Source organism: Aotus nancymaae, unplaced genomic scaffold (assembly GCF_030222135.1).
Source record: "Aotus nancymaae isolate 86718 unplaced genomic scaffold, 86718_ANA_hifiasm-v0.15.2.pri h1tg000014l, whole genome shotgun sequence".
Lineage (NCBI taxonomy): Eukaryota > Metazoa > Chordata > Mammalia > Primates > Aotidae > Aotus > Aotus nancymaae.
Window position 1 is genome coordinate 98,601,913 of NW_026988425.1, and position 18,002 is coordinate 98,619,914.

General features: G+C 35.4%; 1 pseudogene; it reads right to left on the reverse strand.

Annotated features, from left to right (window-relative positions):
* Positions 1-3,731: 3,731 nt before the first annotated feature.
* LOC105722387 (protein RUFY3-like) lies at positions 3,732-15,698 on the reverse strand (annotated as a pseudogene).
* Between the last annotated feature and the right edge of the window lie 2,304 nt (positions 15,699-18,002).

Here is an 18,002-nt window from a genome sequence, read left to right on the forward strand (position 1 = left end):
GCCATAGACCACTCTACGTCCTTCAATTATAGCTTTAACATACGTTCCTGATATTCTCAGATTGCACATTTGTCTTTATCACTTAACTAAAGAGAAATACGGAAGCAAAATGATTTTTACTCGATTTCAAATTGCTAAGTTCAAACTCTAGACCTTCCATTTATAATTTGTTGACGTGGGACATGTTATTAGCCTCACTTTTCCCATCTCTAAAAATGGAAAACTGTTTTCTCTTATCTCATAGGCCTATTGTGACTATTAAGTAAATTAATGCAACTAAAGCCCTTATAATCATATCTTAAGTAAGCTCAGTAAATATTAATTGTTTATTATCTTTGTTGTGTGTTAGAACTCTGTCCAGGTCAGAATGTGTTACCTTTATGTCATATCATTATATGTGAGCAAAACCTTATTTTATTCTACTATAAGACTGCTGGGGATTTTTTCTTTTGGTTTTTCTTTTCATAATAATCAAGGGCTTAATTACCTGTTTATATCCTATCACATTCCAGCTCAAATTCCAGAATCCGAAAAAGTATTTTGTCCTTTTATCTCTATTTACATTTCCAAGTACACAGAGAACATTAGCTCATTTTTGTTAACTCCTTTTTGTTTCTTTAAATGTGATCTTTGGGAATCTCCTATGCCATTGAGAATGATGCACTTCAAAGAGTTGTCCTCTATGCTTTCTGTTGTCAAAGTAATTGTTTTTGTTCATCAGTCTGCTTCTCTAGTCAGGGGCTGATAACCTTGTTTGAATACTGAATGCATAGTGTATCAGTTATAAAGGAGAAATTTGCCTTAAAAGAGTATAAATCTTGATAGGTTAGGAGACAATGTTTAATTGAAATTTTAAGCAAGACTCATCAGCTAGATTGCTGAGTCATACCTGTGTCAGGAAGTCAAGAAAAAATGAATGTCATGATAATCAATATGAAATATGTCTAAAACCTGGAGTGAGAAACATGGATTTGATTTAGAAACTTGGACATGGAAATGATTTTCTTTAACAAATGTTATGTGTGCCAACATCATTTATATACATATTTCATTCAGAAAATACAGAAGACTTTTGGTTTTTAAAGATTTGAGGGTCTTATATCTGATTTCTAGAAAAGTCTCACTGTTTAGTAGAATAGATAAATCTAGTTTAACCCCTTCAAACCGATGAGAAAATATGAATTTAATAACAAACAACTTAATTGTTTATGGTTGTATCATAAAGACTTAGAGTAGACAATGACCAAGCAGACTTTTAAAATGATCTTATATGAGGGCTTTTTCAATTTCCATTTTTATTTCTTTATTACTTACATACATAAAATATAGGTTCCTTTTCAATGACAATTTTACAGGTAATTCATTTATTCGCTTGAAACCTACTCACTTATTTCCTTTGAGAAGACTAATAATAAACCTCATTATTTTTAAAATCAAAGAATTGATTAAGTATAATACAGCTGTTGATTTAAAAAATCCATTTGTGCAGAAGCATTTAGCTGAAAATAAAAAAATCATATATACTGTCATATTTCAGTGATCACAAGGACATATAACTAGACTAAGTAGCTCTCTCATTTAAAAAGAAAATGATTAGATATTCTTTCCCATAAGGAATTCTGTAATATTAAATGTGTTGCTATAAAGAGCTGGTATAAAGCTGACAGGAAACTATTCCTGGTATCCTAACAATAACAAAAATAAAACTTACCTGTATCTTTTTGTATCAAATGTGGCTATATGTTAGTGAAGCTAACTCTCCAATCAGCACAGCAGAAATGGTTATTTTATATTTCCCCCTTCAGAGCTGTCAACAATAGATATATACTGACTTCATCAAGTTGACTAGGCCCAATATACTGGAAACTCCTCCTTTGAAAGTTTATAAGCAGTTTTATTTTTTTAGAATTATTTAGGTTTTAATTTTCTCTAGAACTCTTAAACTTCAACTTCACCAAGTATCAGGCCAACTTTTGGAATAACCACTCTTTCCCAGGCTGTAACCCTTTCCAGGAGAGAGAATGTATTAAATAACATGGTTCTGGGATGTTTCCACCCCAGAATTCTAAACCAGTCACAGAATCATATCTCTTAGGTCTTGATTAGAATCAAACAATCTACAGACACATTAACAGAATCAAAATGATGTAACAGAATCAAACTGATGTTTCTTTCCTTTTCTTGCTCAATACACTTCCCTCTTTTCTTCCAGAGCTTGTTACTCAAAGACGTATGAGTACAGTCAGCCCTCCACATCCATAGGTTCTGCATGCATGGATTCAACCAATTGCCAGTCAAAAATATTCATAAAAAGATTCCACAATATTCCAAAAAAGCAAAACTTATATTTGCCGACCAAGCAGTATGTTAAATCCATGCAAATGAAGTGATGTGTAGGTATTTTATTAGGTATAAGTAATCTTCAGATGATTTAAAGTACACAGGAGGATGTATGTAGGTTGTATGCAAATACCACATAACCCATCTTATAGAATGGGACTTGAGCATCCATGGATTTTGATATCCAGTGGAGTTTCTGGAACCAATCCCCCATGGATACCCAGTGATGACTGTATTACCTTTTCCAAGAAAGTGTCTATGAGTTCTGATTCGTGACTCAGAATAAGGAATTCCTTATTCAAAAAACAATATAATAACTATTCTGAGCTAACTGTTCTCAGCCATCAACAAATTAAACTTGGCCCAGGTATGGTGGCTCATGCCTGTAATCCCAGCACTTTGGAAGCCAAAGCAGGAGGACTGCTTAAGCCCAGGAGTTTGACACCAGCCTGAGCAACCAATGAGACCCCATTGCTGAAAAAAAGAAAAAAAAGCCAATCCCATCTACTTGGGAGGCTGAGGTGGGAGGATTGTTTGAGGCCTGGGAGGTTAGGGATTCAGTTAGCTATGATTGTACCACTGCACTCCAGACTCTGTCTCAAGAAAACAAAATAAACTTGTTTTACTCTATATTTGACTTTGCCTTAATCAATATCTTCTACTTGAAAAAGCTAAATCACATTTTTAAAACTCCTTACAATTTCCATTATAACTTGCAAAGGATGGAGGGAATAAGGAAGAGTTGGCCTGTTTCGTAGAAGATTCTGAAAAGGGCAGTTATTTACTTTGAAGTCATTAAGTAGAAAAACAAAATGTCCTTTGTTTTGATAATGAAAACCCTTGTAGATAAAGATCAGAAAATTCTGGTCCTGAAATTATAATATAATATTGTCTTTAATACATTCAGAATGTGTATTACTCTTGAATTTCTTTTCCCTGAGATTGGGTTCACAGTTTGGTAGAGATACTTTAAAGAGGTAGTAGAGGTGAAGAGGAAACAATGTTTATGTTTTACAGCACCAGGGAAAATATGTAACATGTCATTTTGATTTCAGCATCTATCTCTCCCCCTTGAATCTGCAAATGTAATAGAAGGAGATGATTGTTTTTCTTTTTATTCTTACCTGCCTGGATTCTCTCTCCTATTACACCCACCCCAACATTATTATCACTAATCATCAAAATGAATTGCCCTTCCAAGGATACGCTATAAAGCAAACCTTCAAAGTCAGGTTGTTTAGATTTAGAAGAGAAAGGCTCAAGTGAGTTATCTTTTACTCATAAAATTATTAGGGAAAACAAGCAAAATTTCCAGTACCCCAACCACTGCCTTTTCTCCCTGGACCTAGTTAATTCCTATCAGTTCTTTAGTTGACTCTAAGGACTGGGCTCTAGGAGATCCTGAGGCCTAAAACACAGGTACAGAAAGCCTGCATAAGCATTTTGGTCCAGGTCTTGGCCTCCAGTCTTATGATGGGCTGGTGGATCAGATGCTTGTGACAGGGATTGCAAACTCTCTCAGGCTTGATACTTGAAGGAAGAGGCAGTTCATTTGCTTAACAGGCACCACAGATGGTTCCTCTGCAGTTCTTACACATATTCTTTGTTAGGCTGCCGTCTTTCTGGCATAGCTGACACACCTGTGGCTTCTCAGAGAGCAGCAGTTGACCCTGTTCATTCAGAGGGTGGGGTTGCAGTCTGTGTCTTTCTTCCAGGGGCTTTTTTAGTTTAAAATTTTCCGCTAGCATTTTGTGCTACCCATCCATCTTAGATTCTGGCTTCTGGGAACCCTTTCCTGGGATGCTCCTGTCATTTTGTAATCTTTCTTTTTCCTGTTTTAGTTCTAATTCAAGCTAGTTCCACTGCCTGGTGAGCTCCTCTACTTTCAGCTGCAGACTGTTGATCTTGTCTCCAAAGTCCTGTTTGAAGAGCTGCTTGTCCAACTCAGCAGACTTGCAGCTTCGCTCAGCCTGGTACAATCTTTGTTCAAGTTGTTTAATGGTAGCAGCCATCAATTAGTTTTCCAAGAGACTGTTTAGTTCACTTTTCTGTTTTACTCCTAAGTCTGAACTCTGCAGCTTAAAGGCAAGTTTATGGTTGAGAGCCCTGATATCATGCAGCTGCTGCCAAAGAGATACCAGAGCATCCTGCTTCTCACAGATATCCTTCTCCAGCATCTTCATAGCCAATTCCATCTGCTGCTTCATGCTGATCTGCATCTCCAGTTCTTTTTCAACATCCAATTGTAATTGTGTCTCTTTTTTTTAAATGCTTTCTTGCTTCACTTAGTGCTTGCCCTTCTGCAGTTCTGTCTTGCTTGGGAACCTTCTGATTGGATTCCAGTATGTAGGAACTTTCCTCTTTAACTTGTTCCATTTCTTCTTATAAGGCAATAATCCTGTTGTTTGCAATTCAAGCTCCTGTCAATTTAGTGTTCGATTTTTCTAATGCATCTACTTTTGCCTGAAGGTTGTTTACAGTAGCATTCAAATGTCTGTTCAGTTCTTCTAGGTAGTTCTTCTGGTCCAGATTTCAGTAATCTGACTGTCTCCTTCACTACCTTTACTGCTGTTCTGTCCTTGAGATACACTGAAAAATCTGTAACTCCTACCTGAGATTCCAAGTCTTCTCCTTTCATACAGAAATTGGCATCAGTGTGATTCAGACCCTGATTATGGCTCCTTCTTCTTCCATCATGAGGGCATTGGGTTCGTAGAATTCATTAAGAAGTTCTTTGATCAAAGGTTTCATATATTCTAAAAGTTTCTTTTGCATTAATGCCCAACGAAGCCAGGCTCTTCCTCTACCTACTGGCGTCTTAAGTCCTGGAAGATCTTTAACACTTGCTGTTATCTTTGCGGCTTCTGGAACAAGCTTTTCTACCAGCTCTAGAGGCCCCCAGAAGGATTTATTTGGTCCACCAAAAGTTTTGTTTTGTTTTGCTTTGTTTTTTAGCTTTCAAGCCATGTTTCAGACAGTGTGCATCACCACCAAGAACTGCTGAAGAGGTACATAGAGTCAAGAGTCCTCTCCAGGTTCAGAGCTGATTCAGTCAAGCCCCTGATACTCTGGCCGTGTTCATGAGGTTCATACGTTCGTTAGCCTTGAGATAATTACTGTGGTGCTTGCTGCTGCTGCTGCTGCCGCCGCCGCCGCCGCCACCGCCACTCAGCAGCTCAGCAGCTCAGCAGCAGGAAGGGCAATGGGGAGCCGGGCTAAGGCAGGGTCCTCCAGGAGCGCTGCAGCTGCGGCTGCGGGCGCGCTCCTAAGCCGGCGCCGCCGGCCACTGGCGAGGCTGGCTCCGACTGCCTCGCAGGGGAAGCCAGAGGTAGCCCCTCCTCGCCTTCTCCTACAAGCAGTTTTATAAGCTTTCTGAAACTAGAAAAAAAAGTCTCATTATTTTATATGCAAACTTTTTTTTTTTTAACCAAAACCTCATTTTGAACAAAACAAAATACTCCAACCCCGCTCCAGATTATCTCTGCATCATGCTCACAACCTCAGCACAAAGTTCAGTAGAGGTTTATTGGATATGGTGGCTTCAATTATTGAGGGCTGTCATGATGAAATTTCGTCAGTTTTTGTAAACATTCTTCGAGGCCAACTAAAACTCAGGCTGTTCTGAGGGTTAGACTAGTTTTGAGGAGGCTTGCAATGAGGATCCCTTTTTTTAGGTCTACCTCAGAAAAAATACATAGGTTTAAAAGCCAGAGTTATTTGTTAATGTCACACATTTAAAACCGAGATACACAGAATAATTACTTTTTCGCTATGGTAATTAATATATAAATATTTTAGAATATTAGGAAAATTCAGAAAGTTTTGCTAGTGCTGTTTGCCTTCATTAGGAAATGCTGAAACAACAAATTGATGAAAACTGTTAAAAAATTAATCTGTGACATTAAATTTTATTTCCAATTATGTTTAATGGTAATTGTATTCTTTTTTTGTATTTTTAACCATAATCTTTTATTATGACATATATAAACTCATATTTAATATCATATATATGTATGTCTTTGACATTTCAGAGATCCCTATTTTTATTAAATAATCAGCTTTGTAAATATTTCTTATTCTATTTTAAATACTTGCTTCTACATTACATGAAATGCCAGTTTTAAGTTTGGTTTTGTGGACAGTTAGACAACCAAAAAGTCCCCACCACAGAATTATTGTTTAGTGAGAGGCCTGAAGCATGGAAATTGTTAAAGTAAACTTCTCTAACCACAATGGTTGAATTACTTATTCACAGTGGTAATGGAACTATTGAGTCACTTTCAGAAAAAAAAAAAATTACATAGTTATGTTACTGCAATTTTGATATGTCACTATTTTATTAAAAATGGGACTTATTTTTTTACTTGTTTATTTGCCTCACTTTGCCCGCCCCCACCAAAACAAGGTGCTACTAATTTAGCAAGAAAGTCGGCAAGTTACATATTAATCTGATACCAAAAAAAATTCCAAAAACAAAGAATATGTGTGTCTTACTCACTTTATGAGATTAAGACAGCATTGAAAATCATCAAATAATTTATATGTAAAGTGACACATTTTTTAAAACAAATGTATTGAAATACTTTGAAAGCAATATTTTAAGCATGTTTTGAATGTGTTGCCATACACTGTGATTTACATAAGCAAGTCTCACCAAAAACAATGATTAATGTACTTATCATATTCATTTTAGTGATGAAAAAAATTTGGATTCTTCCACATGTCCTCTAAGAGTGCCATCCAATTCAAAAGGGAATTTTTAATAACCATTCCCAAGTCTCCAAATGCTTGATGCATTGTAAACCCTTATGCTTACAGAATTTCAAAAAAGGAAGGAATCTTATAAGTTAGTAGAAAAGAATTTAAGTTTTATGGTTACTAAAAAATATTTGAGAGAGATGGATTGATATGCAGTATACATTTCCTTACAGAATTATTTAAAAACAATTTTTTAAGGATATTAAATATGAAGGTGTTAAACAGTGGGAAAAGGAGTAGCTTTTCCAGGAAAAAAAATAATGCTTATGTTGGACAGGGTGGGCAGGGAGAAATGCAAATTCTTTTGAAAATGTAAGTACAATATAAAAAGCACATATGCAAAAATTTAGCTTGGTCTTTGGATTTGTTTTCTTTTCTAGTTTTAGCAACTGAAGTCCAATATTATTTTAGTGACTGGGCATGATTGTACTTATCCACAACTTTCCCAAAAATGTATGCATAAATTTTCTGTCTTCATACCACTTTTATTTTATATCTATGTGATCATATTTGGCAGAAAATTATTATTCTCTACATAGATGTTGTAGCATTTTACATAATTCTAATTAGGCATGTATCATGACATATCTGGTGCACATCCTGGTACTATTAGTAACAAAGTAAAATTTTGCTGAGAAAGTAAGATGAGAAACTTAGAAGCTTTGATTATCAGATGCTGAGTACAGCTGTGGTATTGAAAGCTAATAGTTTGAAAACAATAATTACTGAAAAAATGATGCTACAGAATGACCATATGCATACTGTGAAAAAAAGAAAACTTATATACACACACACACATACACACACACATGCACGTGCTCACACACACACACACAAACTATAGAAACAGAGACAGATTTATGTGATAACACCTCAGTTTTTCTTTAACATAGTTGCTTTTTCCTTTTTTTCCCACAGTACTTCAGACAAGTTCAGTACATTGTTTAGTTTCTAACCTTCGGAGTTCTTTAAAGTTTTGGTAAGATTAAGAAAAGTGCTTTTTGTGCTAATATTATTTACACTAGAAAAAGCATAAAGGTGTTTTGAGAGATTGTCAAACTCAGCCACCCCTCAATAAACATAAAATTTAATCAAAATCATTATACTTCCTAGGCAAACCCAGCTTTAAAGTGAGCTGCCTACTCTACTTTTACAAAAAGCGGAAACACAAACACACTTACACACCCCTACCCATTCCCACCATACAAATACTCTCGGACAAAAAAGTCTTTCACTAAACTTTACCTATATAGATGTTCTAGATGCAACCATGATATAAGGAAAATTGAATCTGAATTTCAAATTTAATTTTTCCTGAATGTGTACATGGAGTATGTATGTGTGTATGAAATAATTATGTTGCCATTCTCAATTGATTATAATGCTATTACATAATTAATTTTACATTGTGAAAATTAATTTTATTTTTTTAATTGATGGACAAAATAGTATCTATTCACTGTGTATCAGATGATGTTTTGGAGTATAAATGTAGATTGTGGAATGATTAAATCTACATAATTAACATATGTATTACCTCACATAGTTACCATTTTTATGGTGGGAACACTTTATTTATTTATTTTATTTATTTATTTTTATTTATTTATTTTTTTATTGCATTTTAGGTTTTGGGGTACATGTGAAAAACATACAAGATTGTTGCATAGGTGCATACGTGGCAGTGTGATTTGCTGCCTTCCTCTCCTTCACCTATATGTGGCATTTCTCCCCTTGCTATCTCTCCCCAACTCCCCATCCCCCGCTGTCCCCCCTACTCCCCGCCAACAGACTCCAGTGTATAGTGCTCCGCTCCCTGTGTCCATGTGTTCCCATTGTTCAACACCCATCTATGAGTGAGAACATGCAGTTTGATTTTGTGTTCTTGTGTCAGTTTGCTGAGAATGATGGTTTCCAGGTTCATCCATGTCCCTACAAAGGACACGAACTCATGGTTTTTGATGGCTGCATAATATTCCATGGTGTATATGTGCCACATTTTTCCTGTCCAGTCTATCATCAATGGGCATTTGGGTTGGTTCCAGATCTTTGCTATTGTAAACTGTACTGCAGTGAACATTCGTGTGCATGTGTCCTTATAGTAGAACGATTTATAATCCTTTGGATATATATCCAGTAATGGGATTGCTGGGTCAAATGGAATTTCTATTTCTAGGTCCTTGAGGAATCGCCACACTGTCTTCCACAATGGTTGAACTAATTTACACTCCCATCAACAGTGTAAAAGTGTTCCTATTTCTCCACATCCTCTCCAGCATCTGTCGTCTCCAGATTTTTTAATGATTGCCGTTCTAACTGGCGTGAGATGGTATGTCAATATAGTTTTGATTTGCATTTCTCTAATGACCAGTGATGATGAGCATTTTTTCATATGCTTGTTGGCCTCATGTATGTCTTCTTTTGTAAAGTATCTGTTCATATCCTTCACCCATTTTTGAATGGGCTTGTTTGTTTTTTTCTTGTAAATCTGTTTTAGTTCGTTGTAAATTCTGGATATCAGTCCTTTGTCAGATGGGTAGGCTGCAAAAATTTTTTCCTATTCTGTTGGTTGCCGATTCACTCTATTGACTGTTTCTTTCGCCGTGCAGAAGCTGTGGAGTTTGATTAGGTCCCATTTGTCTATTTTGGCTTTTGTTGCCAATGCTTTTGGTGTTTTGGTCATGAAGTCCTTGCCTACGCCCATGTCCTGAATGGTTTTGCCTAGGTTTTCTTCAATATAGTACTGGAAGTTCTAGCCAGAGCAATCAGGCAAGAAAAAGAAATAAAGGGTATTCAATTAGGAAAGGAGGAAGTCAAATTGTCTCTATTTGCAGACGACATGATTGTATATCTAGAAGACCCCATCATCTCAGCCCAAAATCTCCTGAAACTGATAAGCAACTTCAGCAAAGTCTCAGGATACAAAATCAATGTGCAAAATCACAAGCATTCCTATACACCAATAACAGACTTAAAGAGAGCCAAATCAAGAACGAACTGCCATTCACAATTGCTACAAAGAGAATAAAATACCTAGGAATACAACTAACAAGGAACGTAAAGGACCTCTTCAAGGAGAACTACAAACCACTGCTCAATGAAATAAGAGAGGACACAAACAGATGGAGAAACATTCCATGGTGGGAACACTTTATATCCACTCTTAGCATTTTTTTAAGAATATGCTGTATTATTAACTAAAGTTACTATGTTGTACAATAGATTTCTTGAACTTTTTTTCTCTTACCTAACCGGAATGTTGTATCCATTGACCAACACTTCCCCAACATTCACCCCCAGGACCCAACCCCTGGTATCACTCTTCTGGTCTCTACTTTTGTGAGATTAACTTTTATGGATTCCACATATGAATCAGATAATGTGATATTTGTCTTTCTGTTTCTGGCTTATTTCAGTTAGCATAATGTCCTTCAGGTTTATCTAGACTGTCCTTCTTTTGATAGCTGAATAGTATTCCAGTGTGTAAATATAAATTTTTTTTATTCTTTAATCTGTTGATAGACACTTATGTTGATTCTATATCTTAGTTATTGTGAATAATGCTACAATAAACATAGCAATGCAAATACTGCTTCAACAGACTGATTTCTTTTCCTTTGGGATATATACCCAGTGGTGGGAATGCTGGATCATATGGTGGTCCTATTTTTAATTCTTTGAGAAAGCTCCATATTATTTCCATAATGGTTGTACTAGTATACATTCCTACCAACAATGGGCAAGGTTTCCTTTTCTTTACTTTCTTGCTAATACTTGGCTTTTGTCTTTTGACCATAGCCGTCCTAACCGGTGCTGGGTCATATCTCACTGTGGTTTGGATTTGTATTTTCCTGATGATCAGTGATGTTGAACATTTTTTATTTTATTTTATTTTTCATGTACTTGGTTGCTATTTGAATGTTGTCTTTTGAGAAATGCCTATTTAAGTCCTTTGTCCAGTTTTTAATTGAGTTATTTATTCTTTTGCTATTGAGTTGAGTTCCTTATATATTTTGTATATTAACCCCTTATTAAATGTATAGTTTGCAAATATTTCTCTTATTCAGTAGGTTGTCTTTTTATTCTGTTGATTGTTTTTCTCTTTTGTGAAAAAGCTTTTTAGTTTTATGTAATCCCATTTGTCTATTTTTGCTTGTGTTGCCTGTGCTTTTTGGGTCATATTCAAAGTTATTTTCCAGAACAATGTAACAGAGATTTTTCTCTATTTTTTTTCTAGTAGTTTCATAGTTTTTGACTCACTTTAAGTCTTTAATTCTTTTTGAATTGATTTTTGGTATATGATGTGAAATAGGGTCTAATTTTTTGCTTCTGCATGTGTATTTCTAGTTTTCCCAATCGCATTTATTAGAGAGCCTGTCCATTCCTCATTGTATATGCTTGATGCCTTTGGTGAAAATCAGTTGACTGTAAATATGTGGATTTACTTCTAGGTTCTCTATTCTGTTCTAATGTTCCGCTTTTCTGTTTTTATTACAGAAATATGCTATTTTATTTACTACAGCTTTGTAGGATATTTTGATGTCAGGTAGTTTGATGTCTCCAACTTTCTTTATGCTCAAAATTGCTTTTGCTATTCAGTATCTTTGTGGTTCCATAATAATTTTAAGATATATTTTTTCTATTTCTGTGAAGAACTTGACATTTTGATAGGGATTGTGTTGAATTTGTAGATTTCTATGGATAGTAAGTTCATTTTATCAATACTAATTATTCAAATCTATGAACGCAAGAAATCTTCTCATATATTTGTGTCTTCTTTAATATAATCCATCAGTGTTTTATAGTTTTTAGTGGAGAGATTGTTCACCTTCTGGATTAAATTTATTCCTAAGTATTTTAATTTTTGTCACTATTGTAAATGGGTTAGTTATAAATTTTCTTTTTCAGATAATTTGCTGTTGGTATATAGAAATGCTATTGATTTTTGCATGGTTACTTTTTATCCTACAACTTTACCAAATTCTTTTATTAATCCTAGTAGTTGTTTGGTGGCATCTTTAAGGTTTTCTATAAGATTATATTTGCAAACAGAGACAATTTAACTTATTCATTTCCAATTTGGCTATCTTTTATTTCTTCCTCTTGCCTAATTGCTCTGGTTAAAACCTGAAGTACTATATTAAATAGAAGTAGCAAGAGTGGGCATTCTTGTCTTATTCCAGATCTGTGAGGAAAAGCTTTCAACTGTTCACCGTTGAATATGATGTAAGCTGTTTCTTTGTCTTATATAGTCTTTCTTGTGTTTAGGTACATTCTTTCTATACCTGATTTGTTCAGAGTTTTTAATCATAAAATAAAGTTAAACTGTATTCAATGTGTTTTCTGCATCTATTAAAATGAGTGTATGAACTTTTGTTCCTCATTCTGTTAAAGTGATGTTTCACATTTGTTGATTTAGATATTGGTAGTGGCAAGAGGCAGACAGGTTTCTAGGTGGGAAGGGGTGGGTCTTTGGTGAAATACCAACTTCAAGCCAGAGATGGCCTGAAGCTTGAGGGTTAGGCTTCCAGTTCTGGGTGAAGTCCTCCACCAGGAGTAAGAACTTCCTTGGTGTCTTTTGATCAATCAAGTGATGCTTTTTCCAGGCCCACCCATGGACCAGTTAGCATGCACTTCTTCCTACCTATGGACCAATCATTATTCACTTCCTCCATTCTGAGCCCATAAAATACCCTAGACTCAGCCAGACTCAGACACTACTTGGGACCACCTTACTGCTGATAGGAGGTACCCACTTTGGGTCTCCTATCTGTGGAGAGCTGTTTGTTCACACCAGTAAAGATCTTTTCCATGTTGTTCACCCTCTAGTTGTCCATGTAACCTCATTCTTCCTGGACATGGTACAAGAACTCAGGACCTGCCAAACAGCAGACATGAAAGGGGCTCGAACACATTCCCGGCTGGTGCACCAGGCTGTGTGACGACATGCTCCCAGAACATGGAAGTGAAGAGTGGGACCCTTCTGAGGGCCCAGACCTCAGGACTCCCTGAGCCAGAGATATAACACTATAGCCCTCTCAACCCTCTGGTGATGCTGGGTGGCTGACCCACAAAGCATGAAGCAGTGGTGAGGCTGGATCATCCCAGGAGCCACTGGCCAGACCAGAGTGGTAAGACTGAAATAGCTGTAACACAAATGGACTGAAACACATCCCCCAACAGACCTGCCCCCAACTTGCCATGCTGCAGATGACAAAAAGATGAAAAAGAAAAGAACAGCAGCCCGTCTGAGAGCTCAGACCTCATGGCTTCCTGAGCCAAGGCTGTGACATGCCATAACACACACTTTGAGGCTCTGTGGTTCCTGGCATCTCTGAGCTTTCAGGCATCACCACATTTCCCTCATTCAGATGCTGGTGCCTGCAGCAGAAATTGCTTGTTGTATGTCTGGTCCAACTGGAACCTCACACAGAGCCAATGCCTGTGTCAGTGCCTGAAGCTGCCTGCCTCACTGCAGCAGCTGATGTGCATGACGTGCACAGTGGCCAAACCCCACGTTCACTCACTCACATACCACTTGCTGCTGTGTACCTTGCTTGCCCTTGGCAGGTGTGGGATCCAGGTCAGTAGCATGAGCTAAGTATAACCTGGGGCTGAATGGGTGGAATAAGCCCAGCAGGCCCGATCAAAACTCAAGCAGTGGCACCACCCCACCAACCACAGAGGTTTCTGTCTGGCAAAGCAACACCCAGAGGATCTTGTGACATTATGTCGAACCATTCTTGCAGCCCTGGATAATACCATTTGGTCATGGTAATTCTCTTTTTTATGTGCTGTTAAATTCAGTTTGCCAGCATTTTGCTGAGGATTTTTGCATCCATATTCATCAAGGGATATTGGCCTGTAGTTTTCTTATTTTATAATACATTTGGTTTTGTATCAGGTTTAGTTAGCCTCATTAAATAATTTTGTAAGTATTTCTTCCTCTTTAATTTTTTTGGGAGACTTTGAAGAGAATTGGTATTAGTTATTTAAGTGACTGATAGAATTCAGCAGTGAAGCAATCAGGTTTTTGGCTTTTCTTTTATTTGAGGCATTTTATTACTAATTAAACATCCTTACTTGTTATTGGTATCTTGAGAGTTTCTATTTCCTTCATAATTCACTCCTGGTGGTATGTATGAATCACAGAATGTATCAATTTTTTCTGTATTATCAAATTGATTGACATATAGTTGTTCATAATAGCCTCATGATACTTTGTATTTATTTGTATCAGTTATAATGTCTCCACTTCCTTTCTGATTTTCTCTATTTGAGTCTTTTTTGTTTGTTTGTTTTTCTTAGTCTAGCTAAAGGTTTCTTAATTTGTTTATCTTGTCAGATAAACTACTCATAAATGTGTTGATCTTTTATATTGTTTTTCTAGTCCCTACTTCATTAATTTCTACTCTGATTTTTATTATTTTCTTTCTTCTACTGAATTTGTGCTTTGTTTATCCTTGTTTATCTAGTTCCCTGAGATGCAATATTAAGTGTTTTATTTGAATTTTTTTTTTTTTTTTTTGGTGTAGCCATATGTTGCTATAACTTCTCTCTTTGAACTGATTTTGCTGTATACCATAGGTTCTGTTATGTTGTGGTATTTTGTCTCAATAAATTTTACATTTTTCATTTCATTTCTTCATTGACCTATTAGTTGTTGAAGAGCATGTTGTTTAATTTCTATATATTTGTGAATTTCCTGAAGCTTCTCCCATTATTGATTCCTTGTTTTATATTGTTGTGGTCAGAACAAATACTCAATATAATTTTTTTAAATCTTACAGTATTCAAGAATTGTTTTGTAGCCAAAACATATGATTTAGCCTAGAGAATGTCTCATGTGCAGTTGAGAAGGATGCATATTCTTCAGCTGTTGGATGGAATGTTTTGTATATATCTGTTAGGTTCATTTGGTCTAAAATGTAGATTAACTCTGATGTTTATGTATTTTCTGTCCAGATGAACTGTTCATTGCTAAAATTCTGGTGTTAAAATCCCATATTATTATTGTATTGATGTCTATCTCTCTCTCCTTTCAGAAATATTTATATTTGCTTTATATAAGTGCTTTAAATATTTAAAAATATTTATATTTGCTTTATTTGCTCCAATATTCAGTATTTATAAATATAGTATCATCTAGATGAATATACCCCTTTATTGTTATATGATGCCCTTCTTTGTCTATTTTTACACTTTTTAAATTTAAAATCTTCTTTATTTGCTATGAATATAACCACTCTTGCTCTTGTTTAATTTTCATTTACATGAAACACCTTTTTTTCTATCCGTTTTAGTTTCTGTGCATCCTTAAAGGTGAATTAAGTCTCTTGTAGGCAGCATGTAATTGGTTCTTTTTGGTAATACATTCAGACACTCTGTTTTTTGTTTGGCGAATATAATTCATTTAATTCAAAGTAATTACTATCTGATAAAAAACTTACTACTGTCTGTAGGGAATCCATGAGCCCCACATGTTGGTGCACCAGAATGTAGGGATCCATGAACCCCACATGCTGGTGCACCAGAATGTAGGGATCCTTGAGCCCCACATTGGGCACCAGAATGTAGGGAGCCAGCCCTACATCACCCATGGGTACCCTGAGTTCAGTGGCAACAAAGGAATGAGAAAAAGACAGATTAAGATAAAAAGTGGGACCAGAGGGCCATCACTTTATTACTCTGGAGGTGACAGTGAAGGTCCCGAGCTCTGATCATCCATACTATTTATTGATTACAATCACTTTGATCTATAGAGTAGGGGTAGAGTGATGGTGGAGTGAATCAGTGAGCCAAAAGTGAATCAGTAAGGTGGAACTGGAGTGTAATCCTAAGGATTGATAACAGTGGTGGTTTTGGAGTTTCACAAAACAAGAACATGTAGTTATCTTTAGCTTATTATCTATGTACAGCTGATGGAACACAAGCCTTATGAGGAGCCTACAAGTCTGGCTACATCATAGTGCTATGAAGGGGTTTTACATCCTTGAGCACAATATTTATGGTAACAGAGCCTAGATCACCCTGCACTGGAACATGAGGCATGGAGAGGCCTTCCTCCTCAGAGGCCTCCTGCAGGCTTCTGCAGTTTGTTGTTCCTTGTTTATATGTTACTCGTAACCAATTTATGTAGGCACTCTGTAAGTCCTTTCTCCTTTGCAACTTTTCCCAACAACTGTCATCTCATTAATTGTTGTCTAATTGTTTTGTAGATTGTTTTATTCTTTTCTTCTTCTCTTGCTGTCTTTTGATGCTAAGTAATTTCTACAGTACTATTTTTTGATTTCTTCCCTTTTGTTTTTACTTTTCTTTCCCTTATTGCTTTTGTTTGTTTTTATGAGGCTGCCAAAAAATTCTTATAGTTATAATAGGTTATATTTATTTATCATTAATTTAAAAAAATGAAAAAAGAAACTGTACACCTCTACTCCACGCAACATTTTGAATTTTTGATGTCACTATAATTTTTTTTATTTTTTTACTCAATTTTCATATTCAGTTTTTATAAATTTCATATTCTATAAAAAATGATTGTGGCTCTTATTAGTTTTGTTTTGTCATTTAGCCTTCATACTAAAAAATAATTGATTTACAGATCACTGTTGTAGTATTAGAGTATTCTGAACTTGACTGTATGCTTACTTTTCTAGTTTTGTATTTTCACATTTTCATGTTACTCGTTTGTATAGTGTTTTTTCAGCTTGAAGAACTTGTAGCATTTATTGTTAGACAGTTTTGATGGTAATGAACTCTCAGCTTTTGTTGTCTAAGAATGTCTTTATTTCTTTTTCTTTCCGAAAGATAGCTTTGCTGGGTACTGCATTCTTGGTTAAAATGTTGTTGTTGATTTTTTTTCCTTCTGCATTTTGGATATATAACCCAATTAAATTCTGGTCCATAAGGTTTCTGCAGAGAATTTTTCTACTTTAAGTTCTACTCCATGATCTTGTTCTGCTCCTCTCCCCAATTTTAGTTTTTATTTGAAAATCACAAACAATTTTCTATATGCCTATTGTTTACAAACTGTCATTTAATACTTTCAACAAAAAATTTTTAATACACTTGTCAATATTGTAAATATTCTTTATTATGGACAGAAATGTGTCCTTTCAGAATTGCATGTTGAAGTCCTTATCCCCAATTTGATGATACTTGAAAACAGGACCTTTAAATAGATAATTAAGCTTAAGTGATGTCATATGGGAGGGAACCTAATCCAATGGGAGTGGTGTCCTTATTTGATTAAAGAGAAAGAGAGAGAAAAAGAAATATAGGATTATGCAGAGTACAGAGACAGAGAAAAGGTCATGGGAAAATGTAGTGAGAAGGTAGCTGTCTGCAAGCCTGAGAGAGCCCTAATCAGAAAACAACCCTGAAAGTACCTTGATCTTGGATTTTTAGCCTCTAGAACTATTAGAAAATAAATTTCTGTTAAGTCACCTCTTCCATAGTACTCTCTTATGGCATTTCTAGCAGATAAATATACCTTCTCTTGTTTTTACATATGGCATTCTCATTTAATCTGATATGATATTTGATATTCAGAGGGCACAGAAAAAATTCAAATTTGAATATTGTGTTTTTAAAATTTTCTCTTTTTGTATCTTTCCAAAAATACTACAAAATGTAGAAATTAATTAAATGTTCAAGATTAAAAGCTCTGAAAACTGATTAAGTATACTAAAACTGTCAGTCTAAAAATACTTTTTGCATAAAATCAAGGTTTTAGAAGACACATTCTTTAAAACTTTGTTATTTTAAACACTTTATAATACTGTTTTTTAAAAATATATTATTGACAGTTACTTTAAATGGAAATGATTTCACTATTAAGCAGATAATTGGTGTCCTTTGCTATGCAGAATTAATTAATTTTAAATGCAAAATAAATGAATAGA